This window comes from Taudactylus pleione, unplaced genomic scaffold (assembly GCF_031769625.1).
Source record: "Taudactylus pleione unplaced genomic scaffold, aTauple2 ptg000230l, whole genome shotgun sequence".
Classification (NCBI taxonomy): domain Eukaryota; kingdom Metazoa; phylum Chordata; class Amphibia; order Anura; family Myobatrachidae; genus Taudactylus; species Taudactylus pleione.
The window spans coordinates 6,028,972-6,049,435 of record NW_028284632.1 but is presented as its reverse complement, the minus strand read 5'-3'; the positions used below and the strand labels follow the sequence as shown (position 1 = coordinate 6,049,435).

At 43.0% G+C, this 20,464-nt stretch overlaps 1 long non-coding RNA gene across 1 annotated transcript in view; it reads left to right on the top strand.

The window, feature by feature from the left end:
• LOC148516945 (uncharacterized) overlaps nucleotides 1–20,263 on the top strand; it is a 46,848-nt gene extending 26,585 nt beyond the window's left edge. The window contains exon 3 of the long non-coding RNA XR_015879337.1: nucleotides 20,113–20,263. This is a non-coding gene — a long non-coding RNA (uncharacterized LOC148516945). The remainder of the gene's footprint in view (nucleotides 1–20,112) is intronic.
• The last annotated feature ends 201 nt before the right edge of the window (nucleotides 20,264–20,464 follow it).

Sequence of the window (20,464 nt, the reverse complement as noted above, 5' to 3'; positions counted from 1 at the left end):
GAGATCAGAACGCAGGCGTCAAAACGGGCGTTTTATGGGTGTGCATAATTAATACAGCAGCGTCATTGACCACGTCACTGGGTTATTTTATAGTCAGAACTGCTCGCAAAATTGTGGTAGCAAAAACCAACCACAAGAATAGCGAGCAGTTCATACCCTGGTCGATGTACTCGATTAATCTAATAAATAGCGGACATGACGTCGGATGCGAGCGGCCAGGGGGCGTATTTTTTCAAAAAACGACCAAGTTTTGTTCGCTCATTCAGACCTAGAGGCGTGAACAGACCGCAAAGAGCGAACGGTTGATTTGAATAGCCACCCCTATTTTCTGGACGAGCGAGCGCTAATTGCGTCCGGCTCTGAATCAGGCCCACAGTCAGTACTGTGACATATTCATCTGTGTACTATGGCAGATGGCTATGCTGTAAACATATTGGGTATTATAGGGAAATTAGCACTAGAACAGAAAAAAAAACAAATGCAGGTTATTGTTGCCTTGTACTTGCAAAAAAAAAATGCATATGTATATATGTGTATACATATATATGTGTGTGTGTATATACAGCGAGTATTGAACACATCATCATTTTTCTCAGTAAATGTATTTGTAAAGGGGCTATTGTAATGAAATGTTCACCAAAATGTCAGCAACAACCTATGCAATCCACACATGGAAAGAAATCAAACCATAGATGTCCATAAATGAAGTTATGTGTAATAATGTGAAGTGACACAGGCAAAAAGTATTGAACACGCTTGCTGAAATGTGTTTAATACTTCGTACAAAAGCCTTTGTTGGTTATGAGTCTAATGAAAGTTTCAAGACTCCCCTATATTGAGAAACTAGTCACATGCATTGCTCAGGTGTGATTTTGGTCCATTCTTCCACACAAACAGTCTTAAAATATTGAAGGTTCTGTGGGCCTCTTCTATGAACTCTGATCTTTAGTTCTTTCCATAGATTTGCAATTGGATTCAAGTCAGGTGATTGGCTGGGCCATTCTGGGCCATTCTAGCTGCCAATTGAGTTGGCAAGCTGGTCTTGAATTTGCCACCACACTGCTCTGGTCAAGCTTTAAGTTCAGCTGCCCTGGAGACAAAATGGTAAATTGTGGTGATATCAATATTCTATCCCTGCAATAGAACAGCTATTGTCGCTGAATTTTATTACATGGACCTGTAAATTTTATTTGAGCAGAAAAGATTTGGGAAATAAATAAAATATAGTTGTGTGCACATGGCAGTTCAGCAGGGTGACATGAAACCAGCTAAAAGGAACAATACTGTACATTTATAATATACAGACAAATAGACAGCAGAAATACATGCATAGGCGTGCAAATTTCAGGCAGCTCACAGGGAAGAGTCAGCTTCTGTTAAATCCAAGATGGGTGATGTGAAAGTGCTTTATCCTAACAGAGCAATTTTACATCCCCCATCTTGGATTCAAAATAAGGTCTCCTCTTCCCTGTGAGCTGGTGGAGACGCGGGAAGGAGACAACAGCAGTGACTGCCACCCAGCAGTTAAGTTTCATATGCCCGGCGGGGGTTTGGGGGACAGGCTGTATGGGTAGTCAAAGTGGATGCTACAAACAAAATGATGTATGGAGTCTGATTAAAAGGACCCAGAAGTTTTTATGGGGGAGACCAGTATCATGAGAGCTGGCCCACAGCAGGGAACAGAGGAGTCTGGTATTATATTGGGATAATACTAAGGAGCGGAATTGGTATGTAATGCCGCCGGATGTAATGCCAGTGGACTAAATACTGATGCTGGAAGCCCGACCAGTCAGGATCCCGACAGAGGCTGGTAAGTACCCTAACCCTCTCCTCTCTCCCCCCCCCTTTACCCTAACCCCCCCTTAGTGGTGCCTAACCCTAACCTCCCACCGGTGGTGCCTAACCCTAACTTCCCCCCGGTAATGCCTAAACCTGACCCCCCCCTCCCCGCAACCCTAAACCTAACCCTCCAGGGGTGGTGCCTAACCCTAATTCCTAAATTCCCTAACCTAATAGCACTAACACTGACCGGCTTACCTTCATTCGGGAAGCTGTCTGTCTAGATTCCGCCTGTCTTTAGTCCCGCGTCGAGAATTAGACGCCGGGATTTAGTCAGACGGCGTCCCGGCCATCGGCATTTTGATCGCATCCCCTAAGGGGCCCATTTATCATTGTATATTTGCAGCTTAATCCTTGAAAACACCCGTCTCACCAAGATGTATGAGGAGAGATCGCAGGAGATATCTCCGATAGCTTCTGCGATCTCTCCCTTCCAGCTGGCAGCCGCTTCCCCCATAGTTTTCTATGGGGGATGCGATGCTGCCAAATTTACCAACTTCTGGAATGTGATGCATTCCAGTATTTGGCATCCGCGGCTAACGCCATCAGCTTATTGTTTCCAATGGGCAACATATTGCAAACTCTACCCCCAGCAATGGCGGCTGCGCATGTGCAGTCAGTGGGACTATGCATGCGCAGTAGCTTTGACAGCACTCCGGGCACATAGCAGGGATGGGCTCCTTACTAAGCCCCTGTCCCTGCATGTGCCAGATGATACATCCCAGCGCTATGATCGCATCTTGCATACCTGCCTACTCTCCCGGGACGGCCAGGAGGCTGCCGAAAAATGTATGTGGTCCCGGCCGTCCGGAGAAGCGGACAAGACTCCCAGCCAGCCGCTTACCCCCGGAACCCCCCTACATCCCCCGCCCTTTCCCACAGCGGGCTGATGAAGCGATTCGCGCAGGCAACATCAGATCTCCTAACAGGCAAGCAGTATTCAGATAATATTTGTATGGTAGCTATTTTTCCTCTTCTAGAAATAAATATATATATTCATTTTGTTTCATCCAAACTTATAATCATTTCATCTCTACCAAAAGATAGTTGAATTGTATTTTAACTTTACTGCTTTCTGAGCCTGTGGTTCAGCAAGTTAGAATGCAAGCTCCACTGGTCAGGCTCATGTGTGTTTGAATAAGATCATTTAATTGAACAGCACTGTGGAATACGTTAGCGCTATTTAACTAAAAGAGCGTCATAGATGGGATAAACAATTAATAATACCGACTGACAACAGTGTTTGTTTCACATGCTGCACAGGGTGTTTGGAAAATGCACCATTAATATAATGTGATGCAATTTATATAGCATTCTTATAACGATGATTTTAAACATCTCTGAACAACAGGAAGGGTGAAAGCAGGCACTGGAGGAGATACTTTCAGTTGAAATGGGAGATAGTATTTACTGTGTTATATACAGTATAGTTTTGTGTTTTGATGCACTTTCAGTCCATTGTATAATTTAGATTTTTGTATTTGTGTACTTTAGATCTATTGCTTGTATTTCTCATATAACAGCTGGTAAACATGGCTTGGGTCATCATTAAAAACTAACTTAACTCAGACAGTCATGGAGGTATGGGTAACTTGGTAAGACGTATGGCAAGCATTAAAATAACAACAACAAACACAAAAGCCATAAATACTGTCTCTAAACACTAAAACCTGAGTTTATGAGCAAAATAATAGTGTTTTCATACTTGTAATTATCTCCCATTTACGAGGTGTCAAGTGTAACAATCTGTGAATCAATAGTATAAGGATGAAATATTCCAGGCACAGCTATAAAATATTAAGAGGTTCACAGAGAGACATTTTAAGGTTTAAAGGTCAGAAATCTGTGATCGTCAGTAAAATGCCAAATGCTACAAGTTCTTGGCTCTGATTCATTCCTGTATTTCTCCTACTCCGTCCCTAAAGTAGGAAACCCCATCCGTTTTTATTCATATGCCTAAAAAGGTAGTAAGATCTCACTAGTTAAGAAGAGTTGTATGTCTTTCCTGAGAACGTGTATATTGCAGCCAATGAATTACCTGCTTGGTTTTCAGAACATGATGCAGGAAGTTCTAAACCATCTCACTTACAGATCATGTAAGAGATTTCTGCATGGAAACTAAGGTTAGGGATATTTTCAAGCTAGTCCCCAGCCTTATAATGGCTATGTGCAATGAGGGCCCAATTCTGCATTGCACATAAGTCCAAATGCCGCCATATCTCGCAATTGTTGGCATAGATGCGTGAGACTCAAAATCAGACTTGCCCATCTACTAGATCATCTAGGAGACTCTCAAAATAGGAGGAGAGTCTAATGGGTCCCAGAAAAGTGGGTCATTCTCCTGCAAGGACACGGTCCCCAGTGCTTACCAGTGAAATTGAGGTGGGGCAATGGGGCATTAAGACACAATTATCTATGTCAGTACCAGCAGTCATGGACATGACTGGTCTGCTTCAAAACACTCAGCAGGTCACTGATTGCTGGCCTTCTCAATCAGAATCATCAACAGAACCCAGCAGGGCTCAGCCTCAAGCTAGAGATGACATATAACGTCTGAAGTGTTACCACAAACCTCCAGCACTATCAGCCAACCACTATAAAAGCCAGCTCAGTGCATTTCTCCAGTGCCTGAATATCAATTGTGTTAACATAGATGCTCCTGCTTCAGAACTATACTTTTCAGTATTGTTTGCTTCCAGTGTTGTTTCAACACCAGTGTAAGGTCTCCTCGACAGCAGCAAATCCATACCCGCATTTCCATCTGTGATGTTTCCAAGCAGAGTCCCCATAGAAGCTCTCTGGTGTTCGGTCTCCTCAGCAGCACATCCATACCCGCATTTCCATCTGCGATGTTTCCAGGCAGACTCCCCATAAAAGCTCTCCAGTGTTCGGTCTCCTCAACAGCAGCACATACATACCCGCCACCTGGATCTTCACTGAGTAAAGTCCATATCCTCTTGCGGAGATCCCTGGTTAAGTCCAGTAGGGGTCTTAGACTCCGCGCCACTGTATTTGGTGGTTCTTATTTCACCTGTTTATGATCTAAAGTATGTGCATGTGTCTACTCTGATACACTCGCTGTCTGGTTTTGAGCTGCAGTGTTATTGCATGTTCTCCATGTATCTCATTGTAAGCTACAGGATATTCTCACAGTGCCAACACATCCATGCCTCTCATTGCAGGCTAAGCGATGTTCCCACAGTGACAACACCTCCGTGTACCTTATTGCAAGCTATTATTATTATTATCCTTTAAGGGTTCTGCAGTACCTTACAAATGAGCAAAACAAGAAAAAGGTGACACAGTACAAAACAGTGCAGAACAAGGATATTGTTTATAAACAATGCTGCATCCGCGATTATAACACTGAAATATGCAGCAGGGCAGCAGCAACCATGGATTAGGTACAGTTTCAGGAAGTATATGATGGTATAAGTAAGGTAAAGGAGAAGCACATAAGGAAAGAGGGCCCTGCTCATAAGAGCTCACATTAAGCTATGTGCTGTACAAAAAGTGCCAACACCTGTAAAGCATCCTTAGACCATTCATATGTGTGGTTGCATCTCAGCCAAGGGAGTGGGCTCACTCACAATTTTGCCTAAGAACACAGCCATGAATAAAGAATGGTACCAAAACATCCTCCAAGAGTAACTTCTCCCAACCATCCAAGAACAGTTTGGTGATGAACAATTCCTTTTCCAGCATGACAGAGCACCTTGCCATAAGGCAAAAGTGATCACTAAGTGGCTCGGTAGCAAAACATTGACATTTTGGGTCCATGGGCAGGAAACTCCCCAGACCTTAATCTCGTTGACAACTTGTGGTCAATCCTCAGATGTGGGTGGACAAGCAAAAGCCCACAAATTCTGACAAACTCCAAGCATTGACTAGGCAAGAATGGGTGGCCATCAGTCAGTATGTGGCCCAAAAGTTGATTGGCAGCATGCCAGGGCGAATTGCAGAGGTCTTGAAAAAGAAGGGTCAACACTGCAAATATTGACTCTTTCTATAAACTTAATGTAATTGTCAATAAAAGCCTTTGACACTTATGAAATGCTTGTAATTTTACTTCAGTATACCATAGTAACATCTGACAAAAAGGTCTAATAAAACAAGCAGCAAACTTTGTGAAAACCAATACTTGTGTCATTCTCAAAACTTTTGGCCATGGCTGTATATCAAGGAGAATCTCAAACTCTAATTTATCAGAGAATCCAAGTCACCTGCAGGTGCTGGTCTATTCTTTGTCAAGAAAAAGATGGAGGCTTGAGACTGTACATCGATTACCCGGGTTTGAATGCCATTACTATCAAGGATCGGTATCCCCTACCATTAATATCGGAGCTCTTCAATCGAAAAAAAGGTGCGAAGATCTTTACTAAACTAGTTCTTTGCGGGGCCTACAATCTGATTAGAATCCGATCGGGGGGCGAATGGAAGCCTGCCTTTAACACTCAAGATGGGCACTACGAGTATTTGGTCATGCCTTTTGGGTTAAGCAACGCACCTGCGGTTTTTCATAAGTTCATGAACCACATCTTGTACCAGTATGCAGTAGTATATCTTGATGATATTTTGATATTTTCCAAGTCATCGCAAGCACGTCTGTGAAGTCTTATCCCGGCTTCACGCTATTCAGATTTACAGCAAATTAGAGAAATGATCCTTTGACCAAACAGAGTTGAAGTTCCTGGGTTACATATTTTCAGGTTCAAGTCTCCAGATGGATCCAGAGAAAATTTCTGCCATCGTCAGTTGGCGGCGTCCGACAGGACTAGAGGCAATACAACGTTTCCTTGGTTTCTGCAATTTTTATCGTCAATTTAGCAGAAACTATTCATCTATTGCAGCCCCTATCACTGCACTCACCAAGAAGGGCAAGGACACCAGGGTTTGGCCTCAGGATGCAGAGGAAGCATTTGTTAAATTAAAGCAGTGTTTTATTTCAGCTTCCATTCTGAGACAACCCAATTTTGATCAACCTTTTTCCCTAGAACTGGACACCTCTAAACTTGGTGTTGGGGCGGTCTTGTCCCAGAATGAGGAAGGGGGCAAATGGTACTCTTGTGGTTTCTTTTCCAATAAATTTTCTGCATCAGAGAAGAACTATGCAGTTGGGGTTAAAGAGTTACTAGCCATTAAACTGGCTTTGCAAGAATAGAGATATCTGCTGGGAGGGGCAAAATTTCCTGTGACGGTTTATACAGATCACAAGAATCTCACTTATCTCAAAACTGCTCATGTCCTGAATTATCGCCCGTCCAGATGGTCGCTGTTTTTCTATCGTTTTAACCTGAATATTACCTATAGTCCAGGTTGCAAAAATGTGAAAACTTCCTGGTACTCTCAGGATTCCCAACGTGATTCATGTCTCTCTCCTCAAACCTTTGGTGTTCAATAGATTTTTCGAGATATTGCAAACCTCTCTCTGTGATTCCAGTGGATCACCAAGAGGAGCATGAAGTTAAACAGATTTTGGACTCCAGAATGTCCCGAGGTTCAGTTCAATTCCTGGTGGATTGGAAAGGATACGATCCGGAAGAACATTGTTGGGATAAGGCCTCAGATATTCATGCACCTCAACTCCTTCGAAAGTTTCATCAAAAGTTCCCTGGCAAGCCGTTTGTGGGGTGTTCGGTGCCCACCCATAGAAGGGAGGGTAATGTCACTATGCAGCCACTTACCGGGTCTAGCGGCGCTGGGGTCCAGGCTAGCGAAGGACAGCAGATGGGAGATCCCCGGCATCTGCTGTCAACTGCTCTCTCCCCCCGGCGGCTCTGTAACAGGCTCCATTACCTTACTCCAGCGTTCCAGTTAATATCCTGTTACCTGATCTTGACTTTGGCTTGTTTGTGACTCCGATTTTCGTCTAACTCCTTGTACTGCATACAGTATATTAATCTGGTTCTGACTTTGGCTATCCTCCATGACCTGCATATGTCTGCTCCCTGGTACCATCTTGTCCGTTTGGTTCTGACCCGGGCTGTTGACTACGCTGAAAGTATTCTCTGCTCCATCCAGAGTTTATCAGCACCTGTATAGGGGAACCTAGCCTGAGGTTCCCCTATACAGGTGCCGAGACCTGTGTGTTGGATGCAGCCCAGTCCATACCTTCTTGTGAGGGGTCCCTGGTGAATACCGTCGGCACATTAGACTCCACACCTAAAACCAGAAATAGGTCTCGTCAATCCCCAAATACAAGTTGCATTCATTATCCACCTGATAGTTTGTGACACAATGCAGTTTTGGTCACATCAGGGAAATTAAACAATTATTGTACTTTGGGTGTTTTTATCACCCAACCGGATTAATACTAATTGGGTGCAGAGGAATAAAACAGGAGCACAGAAACAGGCATCAGATCTGCACTTTGATTGAAACCTCCCTCTAATTTCCAACCACATCACACCAATGACTCAACATTGCACTGGCTCATTACATAGACCACCAGCAGAAACCTGTTAGCAAGGGGAGTAGGAACCAGTAGTTCTTTCCTTCAAGATGAACATATAGTAAAATCAGAGCACCAGTCATGTGGAGGTTCTTCCCTCTATATTGCTTCACACCTGAAGCATTTGCCCATACCTAACCAAGATGGCCACCATACCTTAGTCTGCGCATGCGGGGTGCCATCTTGTGTTTGATCACCACAGCAGTACATGGCGGGTACCATTTTGGCTCTATGGGGAATTCTACAAATCCTGCTGCCAGTGCCTACAGCACATGACTTGCTGGTCTACTATATGCTCAGCTTCATCTCCACTACCCATATGTGTATCTGTGAGTACGGCTGTACTATTACTGTGCAATAAATAAAACTCATGGTTAAGTCTCTATGGCTGTTGTGCTCCAAAAGTTATTTCCGCTGATGTCCACTAATTATCATCTTGTGTACATCACAGAATAGTACACACATATCAACAGTTCTGAGAGAAACTCTACAGTATCTGCTTTCATACATGATGATGGTTGTAATAAAGTGCATTTGACACTTATCACCTCTCTGTACATCTTCCTCATAGTCTGTAACTTATTTTCAGACTTTTTAGAAAAGTAAAATTTGCTTTTCCTATCTCTCTACTTCCACACTCTAGAGCAGGGGTCAGGGAACTTTTTGCCTTTTACCCCAAAATATATTTAGTTACACCGACGTTACCCCCTTGATTTGAAGGGAAGAAAATCATATAGTAGTGCTCCCATATAATTCCCCTGTAGTAGTGCCCCCATAGTTGTGCCCCCATAGTTGTGCCCCCGTAGTTATGCCCCTGTAGTAGTGCCCCTGTAGTAGTGCCCCCATATAGGGCCCCTGTAGTAGTGCCCTCAAGTAGTGCCCTCATATAGGGCCCCTGTAGTAGTGCCCTCATATAGGGCCCCTGTAGTAGAGCCCCCATATAATGCCCCTGTAGTAGAGCCCCCATATAATGCCCCTGTAGTAGAGCCCCCATAAAATTCCCCTGTAGCAGTGCCCCCATATAATGTCCCTTTAGCAGTGTCACCATATAATGGCCATTTTAGTAGTGCCCCCATATAGTGCCCCTGTAGTGCCGCTTTTACAAAGAAAAAAAAACACTTGCCTTAATCCCAGCTCCTGCATCCACCGCCATCCTGTCCGCCCGCCAGCTCCTCGGAACTATGGGAGAAACATCATGACTTCTCTCCCACAGTACGCATGGGGAGAGCCTGAAGCTGGAGTTCAGAAGAGAACTCCAGCCTCCAGCTAATGCAGTGCTGCATGGAAGGCGCCGGGCACCCGCTGGTAATAAAATCTCAGCGGGCGTCTGGCTTACAGCCTCCCTGCGGCGCCGGGCTGGAGGATACTGGCGCCGCACCCGGCGCCAGTGACCTCCATTCCTGGGGGTAATGGATGGACAGCCGGGCATGCAATGATTAATATGCATGCCCGGCTGCCTGTCCATTACCCCTAGGAATTTCATTTTTACCCCATTTGGGGTAATTTACCCCTGTTCCCCGACCAGTGCTCTAGAGCACATACGACATATGTGGCCCCGCCAGGCAACTGGTTCCGACCCATTGCCTATCATCCCACCTCAACCTATAAGCAGTAATGAGAAAGGCAAACAGTTGGTAATGATCCACACTGCCTTGTTACTCCCTACGGCTCTAACTGTGTTTTTATATTCTTCCTGTGCTTGCATAGGGTTTCCTCCGGGTGCTCCGGTTTCCTCCCATGCTCCAAAAATATACGTAGGTTAATGGAGTCCCAACAAAAGGAATCATAATGTGTAAGTGTGTGAGCATGTGGTAGGGAATTTAGATTGTAAGCTCCACTAGGGCAGGGACTGATGTGAATGGACAAATATGCGCTGCAGAACATGTATGCACTATATAAATAACTGGTAATAAATAGATAAGAGAGTTGCAAGGCAGTGCATAATATAGGAGCTGTGAACTCTGCGAGGGTAATATATTGATGAAATAATTGCCCATCTCTGCCAGAGCCGTAGCAGGATGCAGAGACGCCCTGGGTCGGCACTCCCATCGCCCCGTGTACTTTACAAGGAAGTGCTGGAGGAATAGGAAAGATGTGTGCCGGACGAATTCGAACGATGCCCCCTACGTATTTCTATGTAGTGGGTTGCTTCTGCTGTCAATGAACTGGGCAATACGGAAAAGGTTGCCATTAGGGCAGCGACAATGCTTGCCCCTTAGGCCTTATACCCTGGGAAGCGGCACAGGACGCACATCCCTCATCGTGTCCCTGATCCGTGATCCCTCACTTTTGGTACCTTTTTAGAACTGGTTCCTTTTTTTTGCCCAGTAATGCAAAGAAGTATTATTATTATTATTATTATTATTATTATTATTATCCTTTATTTATATGGCGCCACAAGTGTTCCGCAGCGCCTTACATAGTACATAGAACTAATAAGTGAACAAGAAACAAGTAACTTACAGTACATTACAGTGCAAGACAAGGACAGGATTTATATACATTGCTGCAATAGCGATTAAAGCACTCACAATAAGCAGCCGGGAGTTGGCAGTCATGTGTTAGGTGCCCTTATGGGGAGTAAGGAGTAGAAGAAAATGTAAAGAGAAGCACACGAGGGAAGAGGTCCCTGCTCGTGAGAGCTTACATTCTAAAGTACCGAGCAAATCCTCTGAACAGAAATGTGCAGGAACTGTTTCTTTATGTAACGTTCAGAGGTTATTTATTGGTTTTTAAGCATCGTGAAAGAGTAAAGAAAACCTTCTAAATGGGTCATCTTTACAGCATAACATACAGTTCCAGTGAGAAAAAGTTCTACTTGTACACTGTTCCTCTACGCATGTCTCTCTTCCCTTTTCTGACTCCTGATATTCACCTAGAACCATTAAGCAATTATATCTGCAAACATAGTTTACTGTTTACAGTGTGAGAGTATAATTTCCTTAACTTTGGTATTTTAACAACAGATTGACCTTGGAGTTACTAAGATACACCTTTACTAAGTAATAAAACAGGAGACATAATGGATGTAACATTCTACCCAGGGCCCATAAATGGCTCACTGTTAGGTTTAAGTCAAAGGCAATTGGATGGAGACATTCAGTAAAGAAAAAATGCAATTTAAAGACCATGTTGACAAATTCTCTGTTAATTACACTTCTTTTTTTAACACTAGCATTACCGTATAGGGGACTATGCTACACAATACATGTTAAAGATGTGCACGGGCTCCCGTGTTTTGGTTTTGGTTCTATTTATTCATTATCGTGTTTTGGTTTCTGACAAAACCACCCTCAAGTGTTTTGGTTCGGATTCGGTTTTGGAGTCCTTAAAAATCGATAGAGAAAAATCGATAAAACAGCTAAAATCATGTAATTTGGACCTGTTTACATGCGATCCAAACCTGAGTTCGGTTTTTAAATCGGAGTTCCGAACTGACAGCAGAACCAAACCGGGACTCGGTTCGACTCCGAACTGCAAAGTGATTTCGAACTTTGACTCGATTCCACTTGGAACCCCTAAGTTCGGGTGTGTTCGTATTTCAGGAAAACCTAAATGCACATATTATTAAATATATTATTATAAATGAGAAAAATGATGTTTACATAATCTGCATTTTGGCGGTAGGGCGGTGGATTGAAGCTTTCAACACTTGTCTCCCCAAGACACTAATAGTAAGAGCAAATGTGAGCAGGGGCATGTATAGATAGATAGATAGATAGATAGATAGATAGATAGATAACACAGAAATCTGGATCTGATGTCGATAAATGGTATGTATATCTGTTGACCCAACAGTATATTCCAGAACTCTGACTAAACCAGACAAAAAGTGCTATGTAAACAATTTATTACATGTAAATATGCAACAATAAAAGTAGACATGTAAATCTAAAATTAGATAAAAAACCACACACAGAAAAAAAGAAAATAAAAACAAACATATATTGCAGACTGGTTCAATACAGTGTAAATGTCTCTTTAGAAGACACGGGAGATTACCCCTGCAGAAGGCGTCTCCTATGTCATAGATTGGAGTATGGTACTGAGTGAAGGTAGTTCCACAAAGAAATCACTAGCATCCAGGTAAATGGTTGATATAGGTCACCACTAGTGCTATGGCTTATTCACATACATTTGTATGTATTGATGTAGGGTTATTGAAATTAGTACTTCGGCAGTCAATTATATCTTCAAATTCACCTGCTCATTAATGTGTAAATATCTCATGAACCAATCATGTGGCATCAAATCAATGCATACAAGCAGGCATACAAATCCAATAGGTTCAGCTGTTGTCCAGAGCATACAGCAGAATGGGGAAGGGATATGATTTAATGGAACATACACACGGTCAGATTTTTCTTCAGATCTGAACGATAATGATTTTAAAAATCATTCAATCGTTCATATCTGAAGGAAAATCTGACATATCTGTCAGATGAACGATTTGAACGATGCGTGTTCCCGATGGTCAGATAACGATATCTGACATCTGATGTGTTTGCAGTCAGACTTGGATGATTCCATTCAGTTTAATGCAGTCAAGAATCGTTCAAATCGTTCAAATCTTTGATAAAATTGTTCAAATCGTTCATCTGACAGATCTGACCGTGTGTATGCTCCTTAAGTGACTTTGGGCCTGATTCAGACACACTCGTGAGCGGCTGTCCACTCGCAAGTGGGTCGATGGTGTGCACTGCGCATGCGCACGACGGAGGGAGCTCCGTCGTGCGCATGCGCGAGACGCGACGAGCGAAGGACTTTCCTTCGCTCGTTGTGTCTGATCAAAGGGGGCGTGCTGTCGATGTTGATTGACAGCACGCCCCCTTTGGTGGGCGTGCCGGGGGCGTGCCTGCCAGACGGAGGCGTTCCCAAGGGAACGCCTACCGTCTGAAGCCGGCCCCACTGACATCACTAGTGATGCCAGTGGGAGTGATTTTGGCTCTGATAGAGCCAAAATCACTCCTGACCTTGCGGTTGAGAAACTCAACCGCAGGCTTCTGCTCGCACTGGCGATGGTCGCGATGGTCTTGACCATCGCGACCATCATCCTGCACGCTCGTATAGGCTGTGGGTGGTGACCCACAGCTATACGAGCGTCCAGGAGGACGCTCCATATTTATGGAGGTGGGCCCTGATTCAGAGCGAGCGCTCTGGTCAGAGCGTCCGGCTCTGAATCAGGGCCTTTGTCTGTAGAATATTGCTGCCAGACAGTGGGATTTCAAAATCCCAGAAACTGGTGCACAAAGCAAAATACATCCAGAGAGCTGCAGTTCACTGCGCAAAAACACCTTGGGTTTTGTTTTGTTGCTTTTTTTTTTCAGAAATCTTTTTACTTTATTTCAGATTTTTTTCAAACAAAACAAATATACAAAATTACAAAAATCTTGTATCTAAGCAACTATTGAGGGTACAGTGGGCGATTGAACAATGGAGTAGCAAGGCTGTAACATTCACATCGTGGTGAACAGTGTTGTGGTCATGGCTTACTCGGATATATGGATATTATTAACCTTCATAATGTCAAGTTGGAAACATGTGTAACAAGGATACTTACATTTATCAAACAAGCACATAAAACTGAACATCATACATAAACATAACACACAAAAGTGAGGTAAGTGCCGTGTACAAATACAAATACAGTCTTGTAATCAAAATCCTAGTGGCAACACTTAAGCCGAGTGCACACTGCACACCAGACAATATGTTGTCCTATCCGGTAGGATTGGATCACATATCGTCCACATTGGGCAGTGTGCACACGCTATGTCGCTGACGATCCACGCTCCAGTTTGCAGCATGGCCCCAGCGTTTCTCCCGGCATCGGCAAGTGTGTACGCACCCGTGTTGGGACCTGCCGCACGACACATCGGCTGGGTACATATCGTTAAGTGTGTACCCAGCACAGGGGCCTTTCATGAGTAGGAGGGGGCCCGTGTGCAGTCTCCGTCACGGGCCACCTCCTCTCAGACCTGCTGCCGACAGCGCACTAGAGTGTGCCCCTTGTGCGGCACCACGGAAACCTTGTGGCATCTTATAAATAAAATATTATTATAATAATAATATCATACAACAATCTTCAGGCATAATAATAATATTAATTTTATTTATATAGTATTCTTCTCCAAAGGGGCACATGGCCACATAAGAGAACCCACATTTTAAGCAGCATTAAGTAAAAATCATAATATAAAATATTAATTAAGTGATCAGTACATTGTTCCGTTTAAACAAACCAGCAAACATGACAGACATAGCTCCCAGCTACTGCATAAATATCAGCGAGATGACATAGCTGCTAAGTGTTTTTCCAAGACACATGAGTCTGTGGTTAGTTTATATGAAGAGACTGATGTTGTATATCCAGTGCAGATCCTGTGGTGAGTGACAATATAAAAACACAAAGATCAACATAATGCATGTATTTGTCAAAGCGCATTAACATCAGTTCTAGATGCTAATGTAGATTGTATTAGCAGATTTACATAGTGTTTACACAGAGAAATGCAGTGTTCACTTATGTATACACAATGTAAAGAGGGAGTAAAGCACAGAGATACAGAGATTAAAGGTTATTCTTTACCTTCTGCATTTATATTGCACTCTGTCACAGTAAAGAATCATAATTACTCTGTATAATAAACTGTGCATATTTAATTGTAACAAACTTTTGGTTACATTGTAAACAGAACCACTTGACTGTACCGGCTCTAGCCGGCAGTCATCAAAGTCGTCAACATTTTGGGCTGTCTACTCATAAACTGTTGTAGGGTCACACCTGTCAATCAATTTATTATTTTTTTTTTTATTAAATCTATTGGCCAGTATGATGCAGAAATGTAAAAAGAAACCAAATGCAAAAAAAATAAAATACAATCACATACAGTAAATACAAAATAAACATAACTGTAAAAATGCCTAGTGAAACATGTAAAAGTGATAACTAAACATTTGTGGGCCAATATAAAAAAAAAATTTTTTCACAGCAACACTTCTGAGTGGGTTTTTAATAAAAAAAAGTAGAAAGACCGCCATGCCGTTTATGAGACCAGGGACCTGCACAAAAAGTTATATTTTCAGCCATAATTTTCTTTGACAAAATGAATCAAACCACATGTCTTAGCTATAAAATAGTACATGCTAATAGTGATCGCTCAGGCTGAGTCGGACGCTATATACAAATGTAAAATGCGCTGCAAAAAAACGGGAAAATTGCCAGCTATTCAGAGCTGCCTGCGATGCGTCGTGTTCGGCATGCCTGGCAAATGGTATCTCTTTACTCCAGCAAACAGCGGGAGCATATGTACTCATGTGCAGGGAAAATAGACAGTTTTTGCAGAATAAAAAGCTGCAAAATGCATTGTTGTCCAACACTGTATGAGCTCATACTGGATTATACCATTATTATACCTATACAATCTGGCTAAAGACAAATATTGTTTTAGCGCCTGATTCAGAGGCGATCGCTATTTGCGAGCGCTCGCTCTGAATCAGGGCGGATTTAAAAAAAAAAAAAAATCTGCCTCCAGGCCGCTCACATAGCTGTGGGTGATCACCCACAGCTTTTGCGAGTGGACTGGCGATGGTCGTGATTATCGCGACCATCAGGCTTTCGCCGAGATCCTTGTGGTAGGGTCTCGGTTCCCGCAAGCCCGAGTGAACTTCCTGCTCTAATAGAGCAGGAAGTTCACTACTGACATCATGAATGATGTCAGTAGGGCCGCCCACAAATGGCAGGCTTTCCATCGGGAACGCCTCCTTTTGTCCAGCCAACCCCCTCCCCGCCTACAAAACGGGGCGAGCTGTCGATCAACATCGACAGCCGCCCCGTTTTGTAGCGAGCCCTGGAGCGAGTGGTTCTCACTCGCTCCGGGGCTCGCGCGTGCGCACTGGCTGACCATCGACCCGCTTGCGAGTACTATGCGCTCGCGAGTGGGTCTGCATTAGGCCCTTAGTTCCCAAGACTCAAGGGGCATGCAAATTAAATTGATTTATTTCTATTGGGTACCTGCCCACTGTCTCCTCTGTCTATCCGCACCTCTTCTCTCATACATGATTACATATGTATATAGTACAGTGAACAATATTAGACAGACACAGAAAAAAAATGGCATACAGTAGATACATGATTACAACCTGCAAAATTAATAATTACGTAACAAAATGCTGGATTTTCAATACATTTCATGATATATTTAATATTTATATTGTTTGGTTTTAGTCATGTTCCTCCTTAGTGATAGGGGCGGGGGCACAGGCTGCATTTGACAGGATGTGACCCCCATCAATGATGTTCATGTGAGTTTTCTATCCTGATATATACAAATGTGTTTTTTATAATATCTTTGTCATGGTAAAAATACAAGTTAGCATATCTCACAACATTTGCCTCTTCTGGCTGGGATCGGCACAAGTGAGCCTGACCATGTCAGTTTAAGTGAGGTGTGGTCATAATAGATGGGGGGGTGTCACATACCCCAGGGGCGTGTCTATTACTGTAGGATGCTGCCTACTCTTAAATTGCCACACACATCAGCATCTCCAGATCACCATGGTGATATCATTTTAGAAAAAGTGTTCAACCTCTGGGCGGTGACCCTGCAACACAATCCCAAAGAAACAGGACTGCCCCATCTAAATCAGTACATTTGGGACATATAAGATGTGTGAGTGCTGTTCTTCGTGATTATATCTATGGCAAGTCAGCTTGGAGTTTTGGGAAATAGTGTCCAGAACAGTGCCCAACCCCGTTGGATTATACATCATTCTATATAATTGTTGCCACGATTTGCCATGATTTCCTCTCCTGCATAAAATGCATAAATTACTCTGAAATATTATAGGCATACCACATGTGCACTTTACTAAAGGTCTTTATACAATCAGGGTAAGTTTTCTTACCTGTTTTATATTTCATTTTCCTTGTGTTATTTTAGTAACTGTTAGAAGTTACCAGATTCTCAATTAGGACTCCCCTATTTTCATCAACATAGATTCAGTACACAGTGGTTGTAATGGTGATTAAAACAGCAATCATCTGCATACATGTAATCTATTAGTAATGTCCTGCATGAGCTACCTAGCATATCCATCTCATGCAAGTACATAGACTTACCAATCAATGGGGGGGTGGTCCCTGTTGATATTGCATGATGACAGGACCAAAACTTCCCTTTAGAATGGAAAGACACTATGGTACTTGTTGTGCAAACAATGTTCAAATTTGGAAGCGTTTAGTAGAAATCATACTAGCCTACCTTTTACAGATCCCTGAATGGACATCCAGGTGGAAGGGGTGTGCTGTGAAACGCATCATCGTGGCCATGAACCTCGTTGAACAATGCCATGAGTTACGCCATTGTGCAGTAGGTAGCAGAGCTGTATTGACGCGTTTCACCTTGAATAGCGCCATCAGGTGGCCGGCAGCCTACTTTCTTAGTGAAGTGGTCAGGATTCAGGAGGCTAGTCTAGTGTCTTGTGAGAGATTCTCAAAATGTGCAAGTCTCCCGTAAATTCCGAATGAGTAGGTAAGTGTGATGCAATGGTTAGTGCCCCTGTCAATACATAGGACAAATATAATTGACTTTCATAGGGTTTGACAAAGGGGGTTGTGCAGGAGTGTAGTCCCTTCCCATCATCTTTATTGTGCTGTTTCTCCATGTCAGTGTCTGGTGTGGTCTCCAGTTTATCAGTATCACAAATGGTTGTAATGGACAACATAAAAATAATTGAAAAAAAAAAACACACAAAACATAAAATAAATGTTAACAGTTTAAATGACACATTTTCTAATGTTTCTCCAGTGCCTGAAGCTAGGAATGTTTCTGTTGTATCCCATGATATTAATAATACAACATACGACAGCCTGACCTCAGCCACATTCAGCTATGTAACTTGTTTTGCAAATTCCTGACTAGTCACATTTGTTGTGCAAGAGTACAGAGTGCAATGGAAAAACACAATAGCTATTGTGACAGATATATAAGAAAAAAAAATATTACACGTGATTGACAAAGTGACAGTAAGAGTCATGGACAGCAGAGATTACATGGGGAAATATAGGAATATTGGATTTCACTTTAAAGAGCAAGGGACTTATGCACAGTTGAACACAGGTCCATATGCTCATGTAAGTGCATTTGCATTTCAGTAGGTAATCCTACTAATCTCTGCACCCTAGTATTGTGTGGTAATACTGCATCCCCTATTGTTGTGTGGCAGTAATACTGGGAATCCTGGTAATACTGGGCCCCCTAGTGTTGTGTGACAGTAATATTAAGAATCATAGTAATACTGGGTCCCCTAGTGATGTGTGGCAGTAATATTAGGAATCCTAGTAATACTGGCCCCCCTAGTGTTGTGTGGCAGTAATATAGGGAAATCTAGTAATACTGGGTCTCCTAGTGTGTGTGGCAGTAATATTATGAATCCTAGTAATACTGGGTCCCCTAGTGTGCGTGGCAGTAATATTAGGAATCCTAGTAATACTGAGCCAACTAGTGTTGTGTGACCTTAATATTAGGAATCCTAGTAATACTGGGTCCCCTAGTGTGTGTGGCAGTAATATTAGCAATCCTAGTAATGCTGGGCCCCCTAGTGTTGTGTGGCAGTAATATTAGGAAATCTAGTAATACTGGGTCCCCAGTGTTGTGTGGCAGTAATATTAGGAAATCTAGTAATACTGGGTCCCCTAGTGTTGTGTGGCAGGAATATTAGGAAATCTAGTAATACTGGGTCCCCTAGTGTTGTGTGGCAGTAATACTATGTATCCTAGTAATACTGGGCCACCTAGTGTTGTGTGGCAGTAATACAATGTATCCTAGTAATACTGAGCCCCCTAGTGTTGTGGGACAGTAATATTATTAATCCTAGTAATACTGGGCCCCCTAGTGTTGTGTGGCAGTAATATTGGGAAATCTAGTTGTCGAAGCTGGATTAGTGGCTGAGACGGAATCAGTGTAAAAAATTAGTGTGCGCGACACCATCTTGCGAATGGCAGCTAGACTCCATTTTAGAAACAAGAATCTTCAAGACGCCATTTTGTGACCAGCGCCATTTTAAGTTACAGCTCACGAGCTAAGTACAGATGGCAATGTTTTTGATAATCTTTTTAGAAGCCATGACAGGCCCATTCTGTGGACAACCTTGCATAGAGAAACACCAAAACAACTAGAAAAACAGCCTCCTGAGAAAAGTAAATAGAATAGCAATACACCAGAATACTGTGAGTGTTTTACATACAAATTGGGAATCTCTGTATATAGACAAGTATAGTTGTGGCAATTGTAATATAACCCAGACATTGATCTACACAATTGAATTTGTCTGAATCCTAAGCAGGTTTTAGTCTCACTCCCAGACAGAATGGCCCCAGCTTCATAGCTGGGGGTCTCCACCTTGTTTGACATGAAGCTCACTGCCCATAACACATTTGCATTACAGTTTGAAACTGTTAGTAAGGAATGAGATATGTGTGTGTGTGTGTTATATATATATATGTTAAATCCATCATAAATAGAATCTCATGCATAAACACCGCACATGACGCACAGTAGCGAATGCACAATATCCTGCATGCGAACGCTGTTTATTAGCTGCATGCATGCACATCTGCCCCAAATCAGATAAACCTAACTAGCATCTTTTCTTATATCCCTAATACTTACATAATGCACACTTACACAAAAGGTTCCATAGCTATAAAGTAAAAGATCCAAGTTTTATTAATTTATTACAAATGCTGTGAAATAAAGACTGTTTGGTATCTAAGGTTTAATACATGTTTCGTATTATACTGATCTGCACTTTATCCACAGCTTTCTGGTATATTCGGTGTGAAGATCGGAACATGCGTTCGCAACTTATGGACCGTAAAGCAGCAAGGCTCGACCGAGTTCTCCGCAGGAATGAAGAGCTCTGGTGTAAGCTGGCTGTGGTGTCAGAATGTAGGGGGTCGCCAACGCGTTTCGGCAGGGGCTCTGCCTTCTTCAAGGAGGTAGAAGAAGAAGGCAGAGCCCCTGCCGAAACGCGTTGGATGCTTCCAGAACCCTCTCTACCCACCACCCGCAGGGCCGCGCTGGGCATCACACCTAACAAAGCCCTTCGCACCCCTCTTGATCACCACTCCACCTGCTAGACCCAGGCGACCACGCACCGCCCCTGGGAGCA